The 22344-nt window shown below is 42.7% G+C and overlaps 1 protein-coding gene across 21 annotated transcripts in view; it reads left to right on the forward strand.

The window, feature by feature from the left end:
- The window catches only part of FGGY (FGGY carbohydrate kinase domain containing), a 410509-nt gene that overhangs the window by 382022 nt on the left and 6143 nt on the right, over nt 1-22344 (forward strand). The window lies entirely within an intron of this gene.

Raw genomic sequence — 22344 nt, forward strand, 5'->3', positions numbered from 1 at the left:
TCTCCTTCACATTTATTGTAATGGAAGAGATTCCTGTTATCCTCTGGCAGCCCACTCCACCCATTATCCACTCGTGGTCCTGTCTATTTGCTAGCTCCTTCTCAGCAGCATGGAAATGTGCTCTAGACCCGTCCTGTCCAATACAGCAGCCACTCGTCGAATGTGGTTACTGAGCACTTGAAATGTGGCTAGTGCAGTTTGAAATGTGCAAAATATATGCCCGATTTCAGAGTCACTGTGAATAAAAGAACATCAAATGTCTACTAATTGTGTTGATTACTTGCGAAATGATAATATTTGGGGTATAATAAGTTAAATAAAAGGTAATAAAATTACTCATTTCTTTTCACTTTTTAAAATGACTCCTAGAAACTTTAAAATTACCTAACTCACATTATTTCTGTTGGACAGTGCTACTACACACACTCTCATCTTAAACATAAAATCCTCCCTTCTACCTGGCAGCCCGCTCCGATTCTTATCGTCCCACCATCAAAAATGTTTTAAAAGAGGCGTGCCTGGGTGGCTCAGATGGTTGAACGTCTGCCTTCGGCTCGGGTCGTGATCCCGGGATCCTGGGATCGAGCCCCACGTCAGGCTCCTGGCTCAGCGGGGAGCCTGCCTCTCCCCATGCTCCTGCTCGCTCTCTCTCTCTCTCTATCTCTGTGTCTCAAATGAATGAATAAAATCTTTAAAAAAAAAAAGAAAAGTTTTAAAAGATGGCTACCCTCACTGTCCCGATTTTCTCATGACCACCCCCTGCCTCCTTAACCAAGGATGATCAGCCCTTTACTTCCACAATTGTACTAGCCATTTAGGTCACTGATGCTAACCTAGACCACTGCTCAGCACAAAGGACTTTTCAGTCCTTACCCTGCTTTACCTTTGACAGCATTTTGCAACATGGAACACTCCCTGCATTGACACAGTCTTCCATTGACGGCGCGCATCCGTGATTTTCCTCCCACTGCTCTGAACACTGCTTTCCAAATACATTTGCCAGCTCCCCTCTCTCCTCCACTCAGTACTATATGTTGATCTTCTAGCGCATTCTGTCCATCTTATCTACTTCGAAGGACTCATTTACTGTCTGCAGACCCCAGTTCAGCAGCTATCCATATAACATGTCCACTTAAAGGGCTCACAGGTATCTGGCATCAAACGTGTTCAGATCTGAATTCATCATCTCCACCTTGGCCTGCAAAACTGGCACCAGCTCATTCATGGCACGGTCTGTAAATGGCACCACATCTACTCACTCTCCCCTGCCAGAACCTCAAGGACATTGTGAACCCACCCTCTCCTTCCCTTCCACTTCAGTCTCTCATGGTCACTCTCTAAACTATACCTCGTGTCTCTTGAATTCTTGCACTTGGCTTTAATTCCACACTCACCACCCTCGTCTGGGTCATGGTCGTCTCTCACCTGGACTGCTCCAAGGGCCTCTTGAATGCTTTGCTTGCCTCCACATTTACCATTATCTAACCCATTGTCTGTGCATCAGCCAAAGTGATCTTCTACAACTTGAATAGGATTGCTCTTGCTTAAAACCCTCCAAAGGCTTCCTCTTCGGCATGATGATTTACAAGACCATCCAAATTCTGACTCCTGCCTTCATTTGTTGCTTCATCTCCTGTCACTCTTTCTGTTCATTCTATCTACTCTCGGACTTCTTTCAGTCCTTTCAATGTGCTATAATATTTCACTTTCTTTTTTTTTTTAAAGATTTTATTTATTTATTTGACAGAGAGAGACACAGTGAGAGAGGGAACACAAGCAGGGGGAGTGGGAGAGGGAGAAGCAGGCTCCCCCTGAGCAGGGAGCCTGATGTGGGACGCGATCCCAGGACCCTGGGATCATGACCTGAGCCGAAGGCAGACGCTTAACGACTGAGCCACCCAGGCGCCCCTATAATATTTCACTTTCAAATATGCATTCTTTACAGCCTAGATGTCTCTTCATCAACCTTCTTTATGGGGCCAACTCCTTTTGTACCTGTAGGTCATTCCCTAACCCTCAGAGTAGTTTTATCTCCCACTGACCTTCTATAGCATCTGTGTTCCTCTAGTAGAGTCTAAGCTCCCTGCAGTGCAGGGATCAGAGCTTTCTGGTACACTGATGTATCCACAGTGCTTAGCACAATGCCTGGGGCACACAGCAGGTATTCAGTAACCATTTGTTGAACCATGAAACTAACATCTGGCTCAAACTTGCCACTTTGGAGAAGATGAAACTGGGATCCAACAAAAGAAAACAACTTGTTCAGAATTACAGAGCCTAGGAGGGGGCGGAGCAAGATGGCGGAGGAGTAGGAGACCTAGATTTTGTCTGGTCTCAGGAATTCAACTGAATAGGGATCAAACCATTCTGAACACCTACGAACTCAACAGGAGATCGAACAGGACAGTAGCAACAACTCTCTGAACAGAGAAGCGACCACTTACTGGAAGGTAGGACGTGCGGAGAAGTGAATCCGAGGCGATATTCGGGAGGATAGACGGCGGGGGAGGGGCCTCCGCCGGCCGCTTCTGGCAAGTGCTAGAGCCGCGGAGCACAAAATCGGACCTTTTAAAAGTTGGCTCGGCGGAGGGACGTCGCTGCAGTGGCTAAGCGGGGGGTGGAATCCTCCCGGGACAGTGTGGTCTCAGGACCCTTGGGGTCACAGAGAGAGCGGGGGTGCCTGAGTGCGGCAGAGCTCCCAGGTATCGGAGCGGGGAAGCCGGCTGCAGATACGGAGCCGAGGCGCGGGCTCTCAGCTCGGGGTGGCCATAAACTGTGATCTGCGGCCCAGTCGGGGCACGGCTCCCCCAGCAAGGACCCAACAAGCAGCAGATCCGGGGAGACTCCCCTTCCTTCCCGGGGAAGAGCAGTGCGGGAACGCACTGCAGGGATCTGCTGGGTTTGGAGACTCCGAGCGGGGTCGGGTGCCAGAGATAGCAACGCTCGATCACAGGCCGGGTGAGCACGGAGTGCGGCCGGAGACCGGGGACACGGGAGTGACTGCTTTTCTCTGGGGGCGCACCGAGGAGTGGGGCCCCGAGTTCTCAGCTCCTCCGGGCGGAGACTGGGAGGCCGCCATTTTCGCCCTGCTCCTCCAAAGCTGTACCGAGAGCTTGCAGGGAACAAAAGCTCCTGAGAGCAAACTGGAGCAGCTTCCTTAGCCCGGACCGACAAGGGCGGGGCAATTCTGCCTCCGGCAAAGACATTTGGAAACCACAGCAACAGGCCCCTCCCCCAGAAGATCAACACAAACAGCCAGCAAGCCAAGACCAAGTTGATCGATCAAGGAGAACAGGAGAACTCCAGCGCTAGGGGAATACTGCACATAGATTCATGGCTTTTTTTTTTTTTTTTTTTTACCATGATTCATTATTTCATCAAAGTTAATTTTTGTTGACTTTTTTTTATTTTTCTTTTTCCCTTTTTCAACCAACATCTTATAAATCCCTTTTTTAAAAAAAAAAAAAAAAACATTTTTTATTTATTTTTTTTTTTCATTTTTAGAGTCATATTTTATCCCTTCATAGTAGTTATCCTTGTTTTTGGCATATATATATAAGTTGTTCTCTCTTTAAAATTTTGAGGTACAGTTTCTTCTAACAGATCAAAATATACCCTAAACCACTAGTGTATGGCTTTGTTCTAGTCTCCTGCCTGATCACATTCTCTCCCTTTTTCCTTTTTTTTTTTTTTTTCCCCTTAAATCTCCTTTCTTTTTTCAAACAACTTATCTTACCAAGTCCTTTTATAAAATCTTTTATAATTTTCATCTTTACAGTCATCTTCCATCCCTTCATTGTATCAACCCTTATTTTGTACATATATGCCTTTCTTCCTTTAAAATTTTAGGAGGCACTTTTTTCTAACAGACCAAAATACGCCCAAAATCTAGTGTGTGGCACTGATCTATGCACTAGCGTGATCATATTTGATCATATTCTGCCTTTTTTGAATTGTTTTGTTTTTGTTTTTATCTTTTTTCTTTTTTTTTTTCTTTTTCTCTTTCTTTTTTCTTTCTTTCCCTTTCTTTTCCCCTGGTTTCAGGTCTTTTCTGATTTGTATACAGTATATTTGCTGGGGACGTTGTAAACCTGTTAGCCTTTTGTTCTCTCATTCATCTATTCTCCTCTGGACAAAATGACAAGACGAAAGAAATCACCTCAGCAAAAAGAACAAGAGGTAGTACCGTCAGCCAGGGACCTACTCAATATGGACATTAGTACGATGTCAGACCTAGAGTTCAGAATCATGACTTTAAAGATACTAGCTGGGCTTGAAAAAAGCGTGGAAGTTATTAGAGAAACCCTTTCTGGAGAAATAAAAGAACTAAAATCTAACCAAATCGAAATCAAAAAGGCTATTGATGAGGTACAATCAAAAATGGGGGCACTAAATGCTAGGATAAATGAGGCAGAAGAGAGAATCAGCGATATAGAAGACCAAATGATGGAAAATAAAGAGGCTGAGAAAAAGAGAGAGAAACAACTACAGGATCACGAGGGCAGAATTCGAGAGATAAGTGATACGATAAGACGAAACAACATTAGAATAATTGGGATCCCAGAAGAAGAAGAGAGAGAGAGAGGGGCAGAAGGTATATTGGAGCAAATTATAGCAGAGAACTTCCCTAATGTGAGGAAGGAAACAGGCATTAAAATCCAGGAGGCACAGAGAACCCCTCTCAAAATCAATAAAAATAGGTCAACACCCCGACATCTAATAGTAAAACTTACGAGTCTCAGAGACAAAGAGAAAATCCTGAAAGCAGCTCGGGAGAAGAGATATGTAACCTACAATGGTAGAAACATTAGATTGGCAACAGACCTATCCACAGAGACCTGGCAGGCCAGAAAGGACTGGCAAGATATCTTCAGAGCACTAAACGAGAAAAATATGCAGCCAAGAATACTATATCCAGCTAGGCTATCATTGAAAATAGAAGGAGAGATAAAAAGCTTCCAGAACAAACAAAAACTAAAGGAATTTGCAAACACGAAACCAGCCCTCCAAGAAATATTGAGAGGGGTCCTCTAAGCAAAGAGAGAACCTAAAAGCAGCAAAGAGCAGAAACGAACACAGACAACAGACAGTTAACAGTCACCTTACAGGTAATACAATGGCACTAAATTCATACCTTTCAATAGTTACCCTGAATGTAAATGGGCTAAATGCCCCAATCAAAAGACACAGGCTATCAGATTGGATTAAAAAACAAGACCCATCAATATGCTGTCTGCAAGAGACTCATTTTACACCCAAAGACACCCCCAGGTTGAAAGTGAGGGGGTGGAAAACCATTTACCATGCTAATGGACACCAAAAGAAAGCTGGGGTGGCAATCCTTATATCAGACAAACTAGATTTTAAAACAAAGACTGTAATAAGAGATGAGGAAGGACACTATATCCTACTTAAAGGGTCCATCCAACAAGAAGATCTAACAATTGTAAATATCTATGCCCCGAACATGGGAGCAGCCAATTATATAAGGCAATTAATAACAAAAGCAAAGAAACACATTGACAACAATACAATAATAGTGGGGGACTTTAACACCCCCCTGACTGAAATGGACAGATCATCTAAGCAAAAGATCAACAAGGATATAAAGACTTTAAATGACACACTGGACCAAATGGACTTCACAGACATATTCAGAACATTCCATCCCAAAGCAACGGAATACACATTCTTCTCTAGTGCCCATGGAACATTCTCCAGAATTGATCACATCCTAGGTCACAAATCAGGTCTCAATCGGTACCAAAAGATTGGGATCATTCCCTGCATATTTTCAGACCACAATGCTTTGAAACTAGAACTCAACCACAAGAGGAAAGTCGGAAAGAACTCAAATACATGGAGGCTAAAGAGCATCCTACTAAAGAATGAATGGGTCAACCAAGAAATTAAAGAAGAATTAAAAAAATTCATGGAAACCAATGAAAATGAAAACACAACTGTTCAAAATCTTTGGGATACAGCAAAGGCAGTCCTGAGAGGAAAGTATATAGCAATACAAGCCTTTCTCAAGAAACAAGAAAGGTCTCAAATACACAACCTAACCCTACACCTAAAGGAGCTGGAGAAAGAACAGCAAAGAAAGCCTAAACCCAGCAGGAGAAGAGAAATCATAAAGATCAGAGCAGAAATCAACGAACTAGAAACCAAAAGAACAGTAGAACAGATCAACGAAACTAGGAGCTGGTTCTTGGAAAGAATTAACAAGATTGATAAACCCCTGGCCAGACTGATCAAAAAGAAAAGAGAAATGACCCAAATCAACAAAATCATGAATGAAAGAGGAGAGATCACAACCAACACCAAAGAAATACAAACAATTATAAGAACATATTATGAGCAACTCTATGCCAGCAAATTAGATAACCTGGAAGAAATGGGTGCATTCCTAGAGATGTATCAACTACCAAAATTGAACCAGGAAGAAATAGAAAACCTGAACAGACCTATAACCACTAAGGAAATTGAAACAGTCATCAAAAATCTCCCAAGAAACAAAAGCCCAGGGCCAGATGGCTTCCCAGGGGAATTCTATCAGACATTTCAAGAAGAATTAATACCTATTCTCCTGAAACTGTTCCAAAAAATAGAAATGGAAGGGAAACTTCCAAACTCATTTTATGAGGCCAGCATTACCTTGATCCCAAAACCAGACAAAGACCCCATCAAAAAAGAGAATTACAGACCAATATCCTTGATGAACATGGATGCAAAAATTCTCACCAAAATACTAGCCAATAGGATCCAACAGTACATTAAAAGGATTATTCACCACGACCAAGTGGGATTTATCCCTGGGCTTCAAGGCTGGTTCAACATCCGCAAATCAATCAACGTGATACAATACATTAACAAAAGAAAGAACAAGAATCATATGATCCTCTCAATAGATGCAGAAAAAGCATTTGACAAAGTACAACATCCTTTCTTGATCAAAACTCTTCAGAGTATAGGGATAGAGGGTACATACCTCAATATCATAAAAGCCATCTACGAAAAACCTACAGCGAATATCATTCTCAATGGGGAAAGGCTGAGAGCTTTTCCCCTAAGGTCAGGAACGCGGCAGGGATGTCCACTCTCACCACTGCTATTCAACATAGTATTAGAAGTCCTAGCCACAGCAATCAGACAACAAAAAGAAATCAAAGGCATCCAAATCGGCAAAGAGGAAGTCAAACTCTCACTCTTTGCAGATGATATGATACTGTATGTGGAAAACCCAAAAGACTCCACCCCAAAACTGCTAGAACTCATACAGGAATTCAGTAAAGTAGCAGGATATAAAATCAATGCACAGAAATCAGTGGCATTCCTATACACCAACAACAAGACAGAAGAGAGACAAATCAAGGAGTCTATCCCATTTACAATTGCACCCAAAACCATTAGATACCTAGGAATAAATCTAACCAAAGAGGCAAAGGATCTGTACTCAGAAAACTATAAAATACTCAGGAAAGAAATTGAAGAAGACACAAAGAAATGGAAAAACATTCCATGCTCATGGATTGGGAGAATCAACATTGTGAAGATGTCAATGCTACCTAGAGCAATCTACACATTCAATGCAATCCCCATCAAAATACCATCCACTTTTTTCAAAGAAATGGAACAAATAATCCTAAAATTTGTATGGAACCAGAAGAGACCCAGAATAGCCAGAGGAATACCGAAAAAGAAAAGCAAAGCTGGCGGCATCACAATTCCGGACTTCCAGCTCTATTACAAAGCTGTCATCATCAAGACAGTATGGTACTGGCACAAAAACAGACACATAGATCAATGGAACAGAATCGAGAGCCCAGAAATGGACCCTCAACTCTATGGTCAACTTATTTTTGACAAAGCAGGAAAGAATGTCCAATGGCAAAAAGACAGTCTCTTCAACAAATGGTGTTGGGAAAATTGGACAGCCACATGCAGAAGAATGAAACTGGACCATTTCCTTACACCACACACAAAAATAGACTCCAAATGGTTGAAAGACCTAAACGTGAGACAGGAGTCCATCCAAATCCTAAAGGAGAACACAGGTAGCAACCTTTTCGACCTTAGCCGCAGCAACTTCTTCCTAGAAACATCGCCAAAGGCACGGGAAGCCAGGGCAAAAATGAACTATTGGGATTTCATCAAGATAAAAAGCTTCTGCACAGCAAAAGAAACAGTCCACAAAACCAAAAGACAACCGACAGAATGGGAGAAAATATTTGCAAATGACATATCAGATAAAGGGCTAGTATCCAAAATCTATAAAGAACTTATCAAACTCAACACCCAAAGAACAAATAATCCAATCAGGAAATGGGCAGAAGACATGAACAGACATTTCTCCAAGGAAGACATCCAAATGGCCAACAGGCACATGAAAAAGTGCTCAACATCGCTTGGCATCAGGGAAATCCAAATCAAAACCTCAATGAGATACCACCTCACACCCGTCACAATGGCTAAAATTAACAAGTCAGGGAACGACAGATGTTGGCGGGGATGTGGAGAAAGGGGAACCCTCCTACACTGTTGGTGGGAATGCAAGCTGGTGCAACCCCTCTGGAAAACAGTATGGAGGTTCCTCAAACAGTTGAAATTAGAGCTACCGTTCGATCCAGCAATTGCACTACTGGGTATTTACCACAAAGATACAAATGTAGGGACCCGAAGGGGTACGTGTACCCCAATGTTTATAGCAGCAATGTCCACCATAGCCAAACTGTGGAAAGAGCCAAGATGCCCATCGACAGACGAATGGATAAAGAAGACGTGGTATATATACACAATGGAATATTATGCAGCCATCAAAAGGAATGAGATCTTGCCATTTGCAACGACGTGGATGGAACTGGAGGGTGTTATGCTGAGTGAAATAAGTCAATCAGAGAAAGACATGTATCACATGACCTCACTGATATGAGGAATTCTTAATTTCAGGAAAGAAACTGAGTGTTACTGGAGTGGTTGGGGGTGGGAGGGATGGGGTGGCTGGGTGATAGACATTGGGGGGGGTATGTGCTACGGTGAGCGCTGTGAATTGTGCAAGACTGTTGAATCACAGATCTGTACTTCTGAAACAAATAATGCAACATATTTTGAGAAAAAAGAAAAAGAAGATAACAGGAGAGGAAGAAAAGGGGAGTATGTCAGAGGGGGAGACGAACCATGAGAGATGATGGACTCTGAAAAACAAACTGAGGGTTCTAGAGGGGAGGGGGGTAGGGGGATGGGTTAGCCTGGTGATGGGCATTGAGGAGGGCACGTTCTGCATGGAGCACTGGGTGTTATGAACAAACAATGAATCATGGAACACTGCACCAAAAACTAATGATGTAATATATGGTGATTAACATAACAATAAAAAAATAAAAAAAAAAAAAAAAAAAAAAAAAGGAGGCAGGGTCACAAGGTGCGATACTTTGGTGGCTGGGTAACTCAAATATTTTTTAGCTTGGAGGCAGGAAGATTAAAGCAGGGCTAAAAAAAAAAAAAAAAAAAACAGAATTACAGAGCCTAGACTAAGGTTAAGTAGGCCCAGAGCCTCCTGATTTCCGGATCAGTTCTCTTTCCAGTACATCATGTGCCTGTCTATAATTTAGTAACCAGAGAAGTGGACTGAATTCCCTGTGTCTGTGAAAGCCACAGCAAGCTCATATTCATAAACACAGCTGACATAGTTGTTGTTTTCTTTGTTTGTTTTAGGTAAAAGACCCAGAAGTCCAATCCAAAAATAAACTCCATGTTTCCAAACCTAGAGGCTCTTAAACTTTTATTCCCCACAGCCTCCATTCGCTCATCGTTCATCTTCTTTCCCCTCATGAACCAGAGACATCAGCTGGTATTCACTGTTGGTTGGTTTCTTTGTTCCATGCTCTTTATCAGTCCCTTGCCCAGGCAGCATGTCACATGTAACAGAAGATTAGGAAGTAATGTCTTTAAACAGTAACACTCAAGAAAATATTACAGGGTCCTGCATAGTGCTGGGGTGGAGATGGGTATAATAATTATAAGAATGCAGATAACCCTAATTTTTAAGCTATACTTTGTGCCAAGTACTAATTTAAATGCTTGGCATGCATTTTCTTTTTTCTCTTAATAACTCTATGAGTAATTAATTCTATTATTTCTGTTTTGCACATGAGTAAAATGAGGCACAAAGAGGTTAGTCAGTTGGCCAAGCCATTCAGCTAGAAGAGCCAGGGTTCCCATCTAGTTGGTCCAGAGCCTATAACCTTAACTGTGACATCTGACAATGAAGAATGTGTTGAAATGACAGTTAGGAAACACTGAAAAGCTCAACTGAGGGAGATCCCAAAGTTGCTTTATACAGATTCCCCACTCCTGATTCATTCATTATTTCATTAGTCCATCTACTCATTCATTTGTTTTGATTCTCTCAACGTGCCTTTATTGAAGAGTCCCATTATATCAATTACTGGGGATACTGGTAAAAATTGATGGCCTCTATCCTCTTAGATCTCATAGTCTAGTTGGAGAGACATATAAGTAAACAGACATTTATCCTATTGCGTGCTCAGTGCTCAGATAGAGGGAAACCATGGGACTCTGGGAACAAAGCTTATAAACCAAACTGAAAGGACACCGCGATAATTTATCCAGGACCAGCGTCCCACTCCTTTCCCTCTCTCTGTCTGACTTCTGCTTCCTCCCTACCCTCCTGGCTTCCTAGTTTCCCTCCGGCCCTTCCCTTGCTTTGGTCCTTTGGTGCCTTCCTTGGCCTCCACAACTCCTGGCTTTTGATTCAAGCTCCCTCCTTGTCATCTCCCTCCTGAAGTTAGTTTGAAATGAATCCAGGCTTTGCCAGAAGGACACCTATACTGCAAACAGTCAGAAGCCAGCCCCAGAAGCTAAACCAGGGCGTCCAGGACCCACCTTTAATATGACTTTCGCCCAGGAGAGTTGGATATCCAACACAGGAGCTTTAAAGAGTATGGAAGGATGGATGGGTGGATAGATACCCTGTGTCTTAGATAATTTGGTTACTTACCACCTAACCTAAACACAAAGAAATTGGCCCTAAAGGCTACCCAACATTCCTTGCAGCTCAGTCATTGTGCACTATATTAATACTGTCACATTTTGATTTTTTGCTGCTAGTTACAGTTCCTGCTCTGTTGGCCAGAGAATCTTCTCTGTATGTAATTAACTTTGAGGCAGGCAGTATAAATTTCTAAGGTGTTCAAATGCTGAGAATTGTCAGGATGTTGTGCTGTCTCGAGTTCCAATCTCCCATTGGCCTGCTCTGCCCTAAACGAGGTTTCTCTCTTACAGCCATAAATGAAGCATATCCTGGCCAAATGATTTCTATGAATTAGAGGTACCAATTGAATTTTGCAGCTAAGAGAGTATTTGTGATGATTCTTGTTGGTCAATGTGTTTGATATAATAAATCGTGGATTCTACCCTAGCTAACCAAAGAAATTAGAGCCAGAAGGGGTCTGTGGAGTGAAAGAAAAGGAAGGGATTGGGAATCTGAATATTACCATGAGGTGAAGGAGGATCTTTGGTAGGAATGATGGGACAAATGAGAGAATTGGACTGATGGGCAGTTAAAGCCAGAAAGTGGCTATTAGAACATTGGAATATACATAAGTGTACCGGTACCAGCAGACGATAAGTTTCAGAATAGGGCTATGGGGATGAATGCTGGAGTAAAGTGAAGATGAATGGTTTTGGGGTTGGAAACCTTTTGAAGCCATAAGACTTAAGCACTGGATGGGTCTTGTAAATGAATGCTTCAATCTTCCAAGATAATGACAAAGCTCCAGGTAGATGGGAAGACTAGGTGATCTAAGTTTCAGCTTCATTTCCCATAGGAGTGCAGGCAAGAGGCCGAGGGTAATAGCAGTGAGCTGCACAGGAGGCGGGTATGATTGTATGCCTGTCATCAGGTGGTACAAAGCTCAAAGGAGCAAAGCTTTTTGCTTGCAGATGAAGGAATGATTGTCTGGAAATGGTTATGCAGAGCCATGAGAATATTGACACCCAACACCTTTCCCAACCCACCCACTCCCCCAACCTGAAACATACACCCAAGTATATGCTTGTCAACTCTTGCCTTTTAATAAAGTTTCTGGGAAAATAGCGTTTGTTTCAATTGATGGGTAGATAGTGGTAGTAATAATAATAACTTTAGATTTACATTTAATCTCTACAAAACAAACCTATAAAATAAGTATTAAAACTCCGGTTTTCAAAATGAAGAATTTGAGACTCAGAGTGCTAAATGGTAGAGCAAGGATTTGAATTATGGTCTCTGTATCACTGAAGCCTTTGTTCTGCGGTGAACGGGTAAGGGTACAAGTTCTAAAGCTGTGTATTTTCCTCATATTTCAAGTGGGGATATAAAGTAGGTAAAGTAATACTGTACTGGGCCATAGTAAGGACTCAATACATGTTAGCTACTACTACTAATTATTATTGTTGTTGTTGTTGATTTATAGTTATTATTATTGTCATTTCCATTCCAGCCCACTGCAGAACTCTCAGCCAGAAATATCAGCAGGATCCTTTTTCCCCAGTCGATAATAGATTATTAGATGGGTAATGGTTTGCAGTTTTGACGTCTGTAATCTGTCTGATGCTTGTAGTAAGAAGCTTGATATTTTGACTTTTCGAACACCCATAGGAGGCAAGTCAAGCTCAGGTAAATAGGATGAATAGTTGCTCACCTGTTCATATTTGGACCCAACCACTTAGCAACCAAGCCATGTATTAGGACCCCAGTACTTACTACAGCCTCAGAATATTGCAGCAATGGTAGGTAGCCTTCCCTATTGTAGAAACACTCCCCGGTGCCATGTTTGCTGTGACTGAATTTGGAGTGAGATCTCACCTTGCTGGAGAAACACAGTGGGTCTGTTGCCTCTTAGCATGGGCCTAGTAAAACCCTAATAAAATATACCACTGGGAGTTAACTGCTTCACTTGTCAACTGAGAGTTAATCAAAAAAAGACACGTGCGTGGAGCCAACAGATTGCAGACCTGGCGAGACTTTAGAAATAATTTAATCCGACCCCCTCATTTTACTGATAAGGAAAGGGAGTCCCAGGGAGGGGAAAGGTCTCGCTCCAGGTCAAACAGCTGGTGGTAATTTTGTTTGTTTCAAAAATTAATACAAACAGTCTTTCTATACATCAATGAATCCACCTTCCTGCCTTTGTAAACAATATAATGACTATAATTGAATTTGTCTTTGACAGTGGAGAAAGCAAGCTTTTAAGGTTTTACAGGGCCCTACAGTCATCAGGGGAAGATAAATTGTCAGGAACTAACCTGAAGATCTGCCTATGGACTGGCTGTGAGCTCCTTAAGGAATAGGCCTGGTATTATTCATGAGTTAAGGCAAGTTTTAAACCCTACCTAAGCCACTTATTAGCTTAGGCAAGTCACTTAACCTCAGTGAGCCTCTGTTGTAAATTTAGATCCTAAGACCTTTGTCACAGAATGTTTGTGAGCATCAGATGAGGCAAGACATACACAGTGCCTTACTAAAATAGGAATTCAATAAGTATATATGTTCAGCTAATGTTTAACCAATGCCCTGCCAAAAGCTAGGGATACATCAATGAATGAGAAAGCCAAGGACCCTGCTTTGATGGAGCTTAGGTTCAGGAAGGAGTAGTGGTTAGGGCCACAGAGGGAGAAGTAGGCAGTAAACGAGAATGCAGATAAATTAACAATATAATTTGAGGTGATGCTAAGTGCTAGGAAGGGTTTTAAAGACAAGAAAATGAGATGATCTGATAGAAGATGTTTGGGAGAAGTGGACTGTTCTGGCCAAATGGCAGAGTCTGGCCTCTTCAAGATTATATTTGAAGAGGACCTAAATTATGTGAAAAATGCAGACAGTCAAACATCCAGAAGAAGGGCATTCCTGGGGGAGAAGAGCAGGCGGGGGGAGCAAGCTTGACATGTTCAGTCAATGGCAAGATGCCCAGGGTTTCCAGCATGACCAGAACAGTGAGCGAGGGCATGAAATACAGTTGTAGATGACAGCAAAGCACGATCTCAAAGTTCTAGGCCATTCTGCAAAATCTGAATGTCATTCAAAAAGTAGTGGGGGGGGTCCATTGCAGTGTTTAGTAGTGAGAGCAACTGTGATAGAACAAAAACTAAAGATTTTATCTTTGTCCATGATTCCTAGCACACAGCTGCTGAGACCCTTGGAATCTCTGGCATGAAAAGAGTGTCTTTTGTATGCTGATGAGCTGACTGGTGGCTGGAGGTCACGGACAGCTTCCACATGGGTTGGTTCAATCAGTAGCCAATGATTTTTATCAATCAAGCCTATGTAGTGAAACCTCCATAAAAACCCCTGAACAACAGGGTTTGGAGAGCTTTGGGTGGTGCCCCCCAGAGGGCATGGAAGATCCACACCCCTCCTCCCCCAAACCTTGCCTGTGAATCTCTTCTATTTGGCTGTTCCAGAATCATATCCTTTATAATAAACCAGTAGTAGTAAGTGAACTCTTTTCCTGTGAGCGGTTCTAGCAAATTATCCAATCCAAGGTGGCATGGCTGGTCATGGGAACCCCCAGTTTACAGTCAGACAGAAGTACAGGAGGGGCTTGTGACTGGCATCTGAAGTGGGAGGTAATCATGGGGGACTGAACCCTTAAAACTATAGAGTCTAACGCTAACTCTGGGTGGTGTCAGAATTGAATTGAAGGACACCCCGTTGGTGTCTGGAGACGGGAGGAAATTGATTGGTGTGAGGAAGAAAACCCACACTTATTTGGTGTCAGAAGTACTGTGTGTAAAAACAGCCCAGAGAGACAAAATCGAACTTAGCTCATTCATGGATTCATTCAACACATATTTATGGATTACCTATTCTGGCCAGGCACAGTTCTTAGTGCAGTACATGAATCCAGTAACAACCCCTGGCCACATGCTAGTAGGATAATAAATATGTAAAAATGCATGGAGCATTTACTGTGCACTGGTACTGTTCTAGGTGCTTTACCTGAAAAACTCATGTGATCCTCACAGCAGTCTAGTGAGAGGCATACTATTACTATCCCCATTTCCAGAATGGAAAACAGAAGTTAATACAGAAGTCAAATCATTTGTCCATGATGATATAGCCAGCATGTGGTCAAGCCCAACTTCAAACCCTGGCAGTCTGCTATAGTCAGTCTTTCGTCTTAATCACTGCACTACATTTTCTCTTTCTGAAAAATCACTCTGATTGGCCCTGGGGCTCTTAGGGGACCAAAGTAGAAATCAGGAGACTAGTCAGCAAATGGTGGTCAGAGAGTGGGATACAGGAATTTTCAGCAGTGCTGCAAGGAGGTCTTCTTCTTCCCACTTTATAAATGGGAAAACTGAGGCTTAGTTCACACATCTGGTAAGTTAGCAGAGCTCAGATACAATGCCAAGTCTATCTCAAAAACCCAATATCTTTCTACCAGCATCTCCATCTCCTGAAGCATTGCAGAGCCTCAGCACACCCTCTCCTTTATGATCAGGAGGCTAATATGAGGTGTATTTATAGTCAAGATTAGAAGGCTGGGCTGCTTAAATTTTGCTTTTCTGTTTGGTAGGTCTTCTATAATTATGAATTACAGAAAATATGACTATTCCAACACATTCACTTATACACGTGGTGTTTGTTTTCTTTTTTTTTACAATTTTTGCATTGAGATACAGTATACATAAAGTGAAATACACAGATCTTAAGCAGACAGTGTGATGAATTTTGATAAATGTGTATACTTATGTAATTACCACCCTAGACAAGACCTATGTGTGCACGTATGTGAGTAGATAGGTAGGTAGGTATATAGATAGATAGAACTTAAAATTACAAATGAAGGGCAAGTCTCCACATCATGATTAATGATTAAGACTTCTACTCTTTCCTCTCTCTCATCCCTTCTTGCTTCTAAATTGACATTGTTGTCATCAATGCGTGGAGGTTACACAGAATACCAGGTGCAGGTCAAAAGATGACTGTATCAAAAAGCAAAGCAAAACAAAATAAATAGAAGAACAACTAGCCACTTCTTCATGTTTGTTGGAGGAACAAAATCACATTGCTATACTTTCTGTTTTTCTATGGAGGGGTCATGTGCCTCAGCCCACACATTACCATGTGAACTTGTTTTCCAGTAAAATGACTCAGAGTTCGTCAAGAAGGCAGATTCATGTATTCAGAGCTATGTGTCAGCATCTCTGGAAAAAGGTGCAGTGTACTGTACAGGCATATTGTGCATGTGCGTGTGTGTGTGTGCGCACACGCGCGCGCACACACACACACACACACTTTTCACCCAGGGAGTTCACACAAGTAATAACACACAATCTTCACCCAGGGAGTTCACACAATTAATAAGCAGCAGAAATGGGATTTGAACTCAAGCTTAGGGGACTCACTCAAGGGCCAGGCTTTCTGTATTACAGGGAGGACAGGAGCATTGAGTCTGAGTGTGGGGTTAAGCAGTGGCCTGGAGTCAGAACTGGACTGGAATTCTGGCTTCACTACATATTGGCTTTGAGCAAATGACTTGTACTTTGTTCCCTTCCTTGATTCCAAGGTTCACATTTCCTTGGATAGAGGATGATACCGACATCATAAATTCGTGTTGAGGATTAAAAAGGTCACATACATAAAGCCATTAGGACAGTGCACAGCATAGAGTAGTAAGCACCTGGGAAATGTTGGCTTGAACCAGTAACCTAGCAATGGCCATGGGAGTTGGCTGCTAAATCAGTGGACACCACGCTTTTTGAATCAGTCAAAAAATGTTCAAGCTTGCATCTTCAGTACATGGAAACTTGTTGATGAAAAGGCATAGTTCTGTTCTACTCTACTTGTAGATTCCATACAGTATAAGGCAGGTGAAATACAGCTGCAATAAAATATTTCCAATTCTTACCTATCATTATACTTTCATACTAACACTATGCAATACCTCAACGTATATTATATATCTATGGCCAAGTGAGTTTCTAATGATTTTTAAAGTTTTTTGATGATTTCCAAATGAGTTTGTGTGTGCCTGTGTATCTATCTATATCTCAGCCGGTATTCTAGGTAATTTTGATTTCTTCCCAATTCTTGTCTTATCTGACCAGGTCTTCATTGCTTTTGTATTCTAATATGAAGAACTAGTACCAAGTAAAAGTGTCACTATTTTCTTATTTATTTGGATCTGAATGATCACCATTACCTTTAATCCATTGACTGAATCTTTTTCAGCTGCTTGTCCATTTTGTGAGGGTTAATATAAATGAAACTAGGTAATACCTGTAAATCCACTAGCCTGGAACGTGTAAGTGACAACATGGGCACATCCCTGGATGCTGGGAACCCGGGCGATCGCCATGCTGTCATCCCCTGTGTGGTGTATAGATCCCATACTTCTTTTAAGAAACCTCACACACCTTATGTGACTCATGTCTATCCAGTGCGTGGACCAACTAACCAATCTGGTAACGATCTGCATATTAAATGCTGGTAAAGCTTAACTAATTTCTTGAGATTAGAAATCATATAAATCACACTCTTAGTATTTTCTCCTGGAATCCTAGTGGATCATCTTGTGCACTCCCTGGAGTACATGTGCTGTTTCAGAAACGCTGGCTTATATGATCTTACATTGCCCTCGTGATGAAAGTCCTCACCCTTTCATTCAGCGACTCAGCAAACATTAACCAAGCACCTGTGAGTACTAGGACCACGCTAGGTTTGACACCTGCAGTAACATGGTTCTTGCTTTTGGGGAATGCACAGTATAGCTCCCACCAGGCTAGGTCCTGATCATTCTTCCCTGTAGACTGTGACTCTGCACATTGCCAAGCTTGCAACGCCCTTTGGTGCCTAGGTCTAGACTACCTCATAGCCTTCCCAAATTCTCAAGGCCATTGTTTCACGTCCTCTGGCTAGGGGAGAAGGTACCAGATACCCCATTCCTCAAATTGCCAATATTAGTGTGTCTGCCACTCATGGGATCCCTATCTTCTCTGTGGGTGTTGAAGAGCCCCTTTCTTCCCTTAACCTAATTTCCCTGGGTAACTCACCCCAGTGTAGCCTTAAAGCCCTTTGCTAGCTCCCAAGCCAGGCCATAACCCATGAGAACTGGGTGTTTCCCATGCCCACGCAGGCCTGGCGATTGCTGGTGCTGCAGCCTGAGGGGTGGTGAGCAGTGTGTGCGGACTGGTATCTCAGCCTTGACCCGGCAGGGAAGGGTCAGACCCCATGAATGCAGTCTTTCATGACCATGGTACAGGGCCCCTATTTTTTCCTACAGAAACCCTTCGCTTGCTTTCAGAAGTGACAATCAAATGTGAACTTTCATGGTTTATTTATAGCGCTGCCTTATAGAGAGAAAGAAAAGAAGTGATTAAAATGCAATTTTACAAAATATTTTGTTTTTAAAAAGCTTTCATTGTGTGGGCAAAAAGGAAAGAGAAAAGTCACTGTATTCATTGTGCTGTCTAGACTCTCACACAAAGAGGGTAGCGTGCTGCAAATTAAGATTGTCCGGCCCCGGCCTGCTGACAAAAAGTATGAATTTTGAGGCCAACTTCAAACAAACCTTTTTGAACAGAAATATATTGTGGGGGGTGACTATATTTAGCACGTGTCAGCATTCCCATAATAAATTCATATTGTTATGCTGTGGTAATTTCCAGATTTATTGCAGCCAGTGGGTTCCTGAGGTTTTGGCTTTGTGTTAGTGATTTGGAGAAATCAGAAAAGCCAGCAGGGCTGTGTCTGATGACAACAGTGATTCTCCGGGCATCCTCCACATTGGGCCCAGTACCCGTAATGAGCTTTGCCTCCCAGGAGACTGGAGGAACAGGAGTCGTTTTGAGTGCCTATATAAGCATAACTTTTTTTTTTTTTTTTAGAATGCAGTATTTTTTTTAATTATCCTTAAATTATCAAATCCACATATGCCACTGCAGAAAATTTAGAAAAGACAAAAAAGAGAGAAAAAAAAATTGCCACCCATGCTCTTGAACCTGTTAATGTTCCCGTATATTTTCATCCAGTGTTTATTGTGCATATGTAACTTGTGTTGAGGACAAACACGATTCTTGAGACAGCAATGAGAAACGACTGTGTTTGTTACTCCCACCGTCCCCTGAGCCGTTGTGCAGTAGAACAAGTTTTTCTCTGCCCTGGTTAAAAATGCTGGTAGTTCCATTGCTTTCTTAGATTAAGTACAAAGTCTGTCTTAGATAACACAAGTTTTATGGTGTCCTTAAGTTGTGAGACATGGCCCAAATTCAGAAATTAGGTTATCAAGAAATATGTAATAATCATCACATGAGTTTCCATCTGAAGATGAGAGCTCTCCCCACTTCCCAGCTGGGGTCTGCTGCAGGTGCGAGGACAAAGCTCTGATCAGTGTTCTCTCCTCCCCACTTACTCCCTCTCCAGCAGATTCAGTTTTTTCCTTGTTCCTCTGAGGTAGTTGGAGGGCGTATGGGGAAGAGAGGTCAGGGGTGTAGAAAGTTCTTATCTGAACAGTTCCCTTCGCCTAGTAGGTGTTTGTAGCTAGGGTCCATCATAGATTTTTTTTGGAAATCCTCTACTTTTGGAAGCCTCCCACGTATCATATCATGTCCTTGTTAATGCTACTCTAGGAGATTGTTTACTCTTCATTCCCAAGAACCGAGTAGGTCATCTCAAGCTTCTTTATGCAGACTCCCTCTGCCTCATGAGGTGGCCATATTGGACGGTATCTGAGACAATCCATGGCAGCTCGCTCACATGTGGGCCACCTAGGGTCCATGGGAGCCAGCCATGCGTTTTGGAGTCTGACAGACTCTGGCAGTGCTGGCTGACCCCGGTGCGGGCTCCTTCACTGCTACACTGAAGCTGCCAGCCGGCCCTTCTCTTCCACATGGTCATCCCACTCCGTCCACTGTATCGCACAGCCTCAGGGACACATATCAGGTTCCCCGTTCTCAGTGAAGCCCTGCTCTCTTGACTTGTGAAGACTCCTCTCACCCCTCCCCTGGAAGTAGGCCTGATGCACAATAAACCAACAGTTCGCTCCTAAAAAAAAAAAAAAAAAAAACCTTCTTTTTCTGTCCTTCCATGTGGATAAAAGGTTTAAGAGTTTGATTAATGGGTCCTCAACCACCCTTTTTACAAATTCTTCAGGGTGGTCTGTTTCCAGCTCACTTTGGTATCTTATATCTGTCAACTTTAGATCTCAGCCAAAATGTCCATTTTAGCATTCTGTCACGTGTCTGACCCTTAAGTTCATTCATCCCGTAGACGTTCCCTTAGTGCACACGATATACCAGATGCTGAGTTTGGCAGTGGAAATAATTATAACAGTTCCTGTCTTAAGGAGCTCACAGTCTAGTCGGGGAGGCTGGTATGCTAACAGAAAATTGTGGTGCCATGTCATAAATGCTAGGATAGATGGTAGCTCAAGTTGCTGTGGGAGCAAATAATTCAGTCTAGGTGGGAGGCAGGCAGCAGGGATGAGTCAGAAAAAGCCTCGTCAGTAGAGTCAATACCTGAGCTAAGTTTAATGTTTAAATCTGTATTTTTTTAGGGAACAAAAGAACTTTTTTTAAACCTTTGAAATCTCCAGTGCCGATGTTTGTTTCCCAATAATTTATTTAAAACACACACACACCACACACACACACACACACACACACACACACAAAACAACAGGAGAGGTAATGTGAAGAAAGGAAGAAAGCCCTACCATCTGCCGTGTGTCCACACATCTGTTTCAGTGGGAAGGGAAGGGACATTTGTGGAGCACCTTCTATGACACAAGCTTCCTGGGTCCTACCCACAAAAGCAGCCCTAGAATGTGGTCTCAGGGCTGAGGCGTCAGCTCAACCCAGAGGAGTATTTCCCTAGGGCATTTTCAGGAGTCTGAGGAGGTAGAAGAGGCAGAACCCCTCTGGAAACCCTGCAGAGTGCTACTCTGAAAGAAGCAGCAAGGATGGGGCAAGAGAATGTGTGGCAGGCAGAGTGCACGCTGGGGATCGCTGAGGCCGCCTCCACAAGACGTGGGGCTCACTTGAAGGGAATCAAAACTTAGTCTGTGAAGGAAAACACAGGGTGAGCAGAGCCCTTCAAATATCCTTGTGAAGTGCAGTAGCAGCAACCTCAAGATGTGTTTGGCTGTTCATCCCTCCACAAAATGGCCCCAGATTGTCCTTTTTTAGTTCTTTTAACCGTGGTTTCCTTTCCAGTAATTTTTCATAATTTAGAAAATCTCCTCCTTTCTTAAGACTGCCGTTTCTTTCTGTTGTCACTGTGCTTGCTAACCTCAGCATCTCTGATTCCTAGTCAGCACTTTTAAATCCGTTGAGAGCTGGGAAACCAGAGAACTCGTTCAGAATGTTCATGCCATCCTTGGGAAAGAGTTGGTAGAACATCCTAGCCAGAGTGGAAGTATGTGTAAGTGATTAGCAGATGAGACAGTATCAAGTTTCCTAATCCTTGAATAACTACTGAAAAGATATTTATCTGTTTCTAGCGAAGTGTTTATCACCCTCTATTTTGATCACAGTTAATGTCTCTTCCACTCTATGATGAGCCCCGTGGTGAAAGGACCCATGCAGTCTTCATCTCTGTTTTTCTGTTGAATGCTGCTCTTGACACATACAAGGGGCTTGGTTTATTTTATGAATATTCTAGGTGCTGAGTAAGCAGTAAGTAGACAAAGCCCCTGGCCTCAAGTAGCTGGCATTCTGGGGAGGGCAAGGAGTGAGAGGGAAGATAAGGAACGCATGCACCAGTAAAGACGTGGCATACCAGGAGGGAGTCAGTGCTAAATAATATATGGAATATATATATGTATGTAAATATAAATAAATTTATATAAATAATATATAAATTATGTCTTCCCCAGCTACTGTGTAAGTTTCCCCAAGACACAGAGTATGCCTTATGCAAATCTAACATAATGTCTGGTACATATGAGTAATTAACAAACATGTGGAATAAGAGGTTGTACATATGTGACCCCAGGATGACTACATCCTTAACAATAAGAGCTCAATATCCGTTCCTAAGGCAGGCCTGTCTGCGGAGCAGGCCATTGCCTGCCCTCTCCTTAGTCAAGTCGGTCGGACTCCAGAGTTTGGGTTCACTCCATTCCCCCTAACTTTTCCATTGCTTTACCAGCTTGGGGAGACTGCCCAAGGAAACCGAGCCCTCTCATTCCTGTAACGGAGCCCACGCAAGCTGTGGTTGATCTGGATGCCGTACACATCGGCCACGGCCACGCGGACTGCCATTCGCTGTCTGCCCGATTGCCCCGTTGTAAAGACAAGAATGTCCTGAAGTCCACAACTCAACTAAATTAGACTCAG

Source organism: Zalophus californianus, chromosome 4, assembly GCF_009762305.2.
Source record: "Zalophus californianus isolate mZalCal1 chromosome 4, mZalCal1.pri.v2, whole genome shotgun sequence".
Classification (NCBI taxonomy): domain Eukaryota; kingdom Metazoa; phylum Chordata; class Mammalia; order Carnivora; family Otariidae; genus Zalophus; species Zalophus californianus.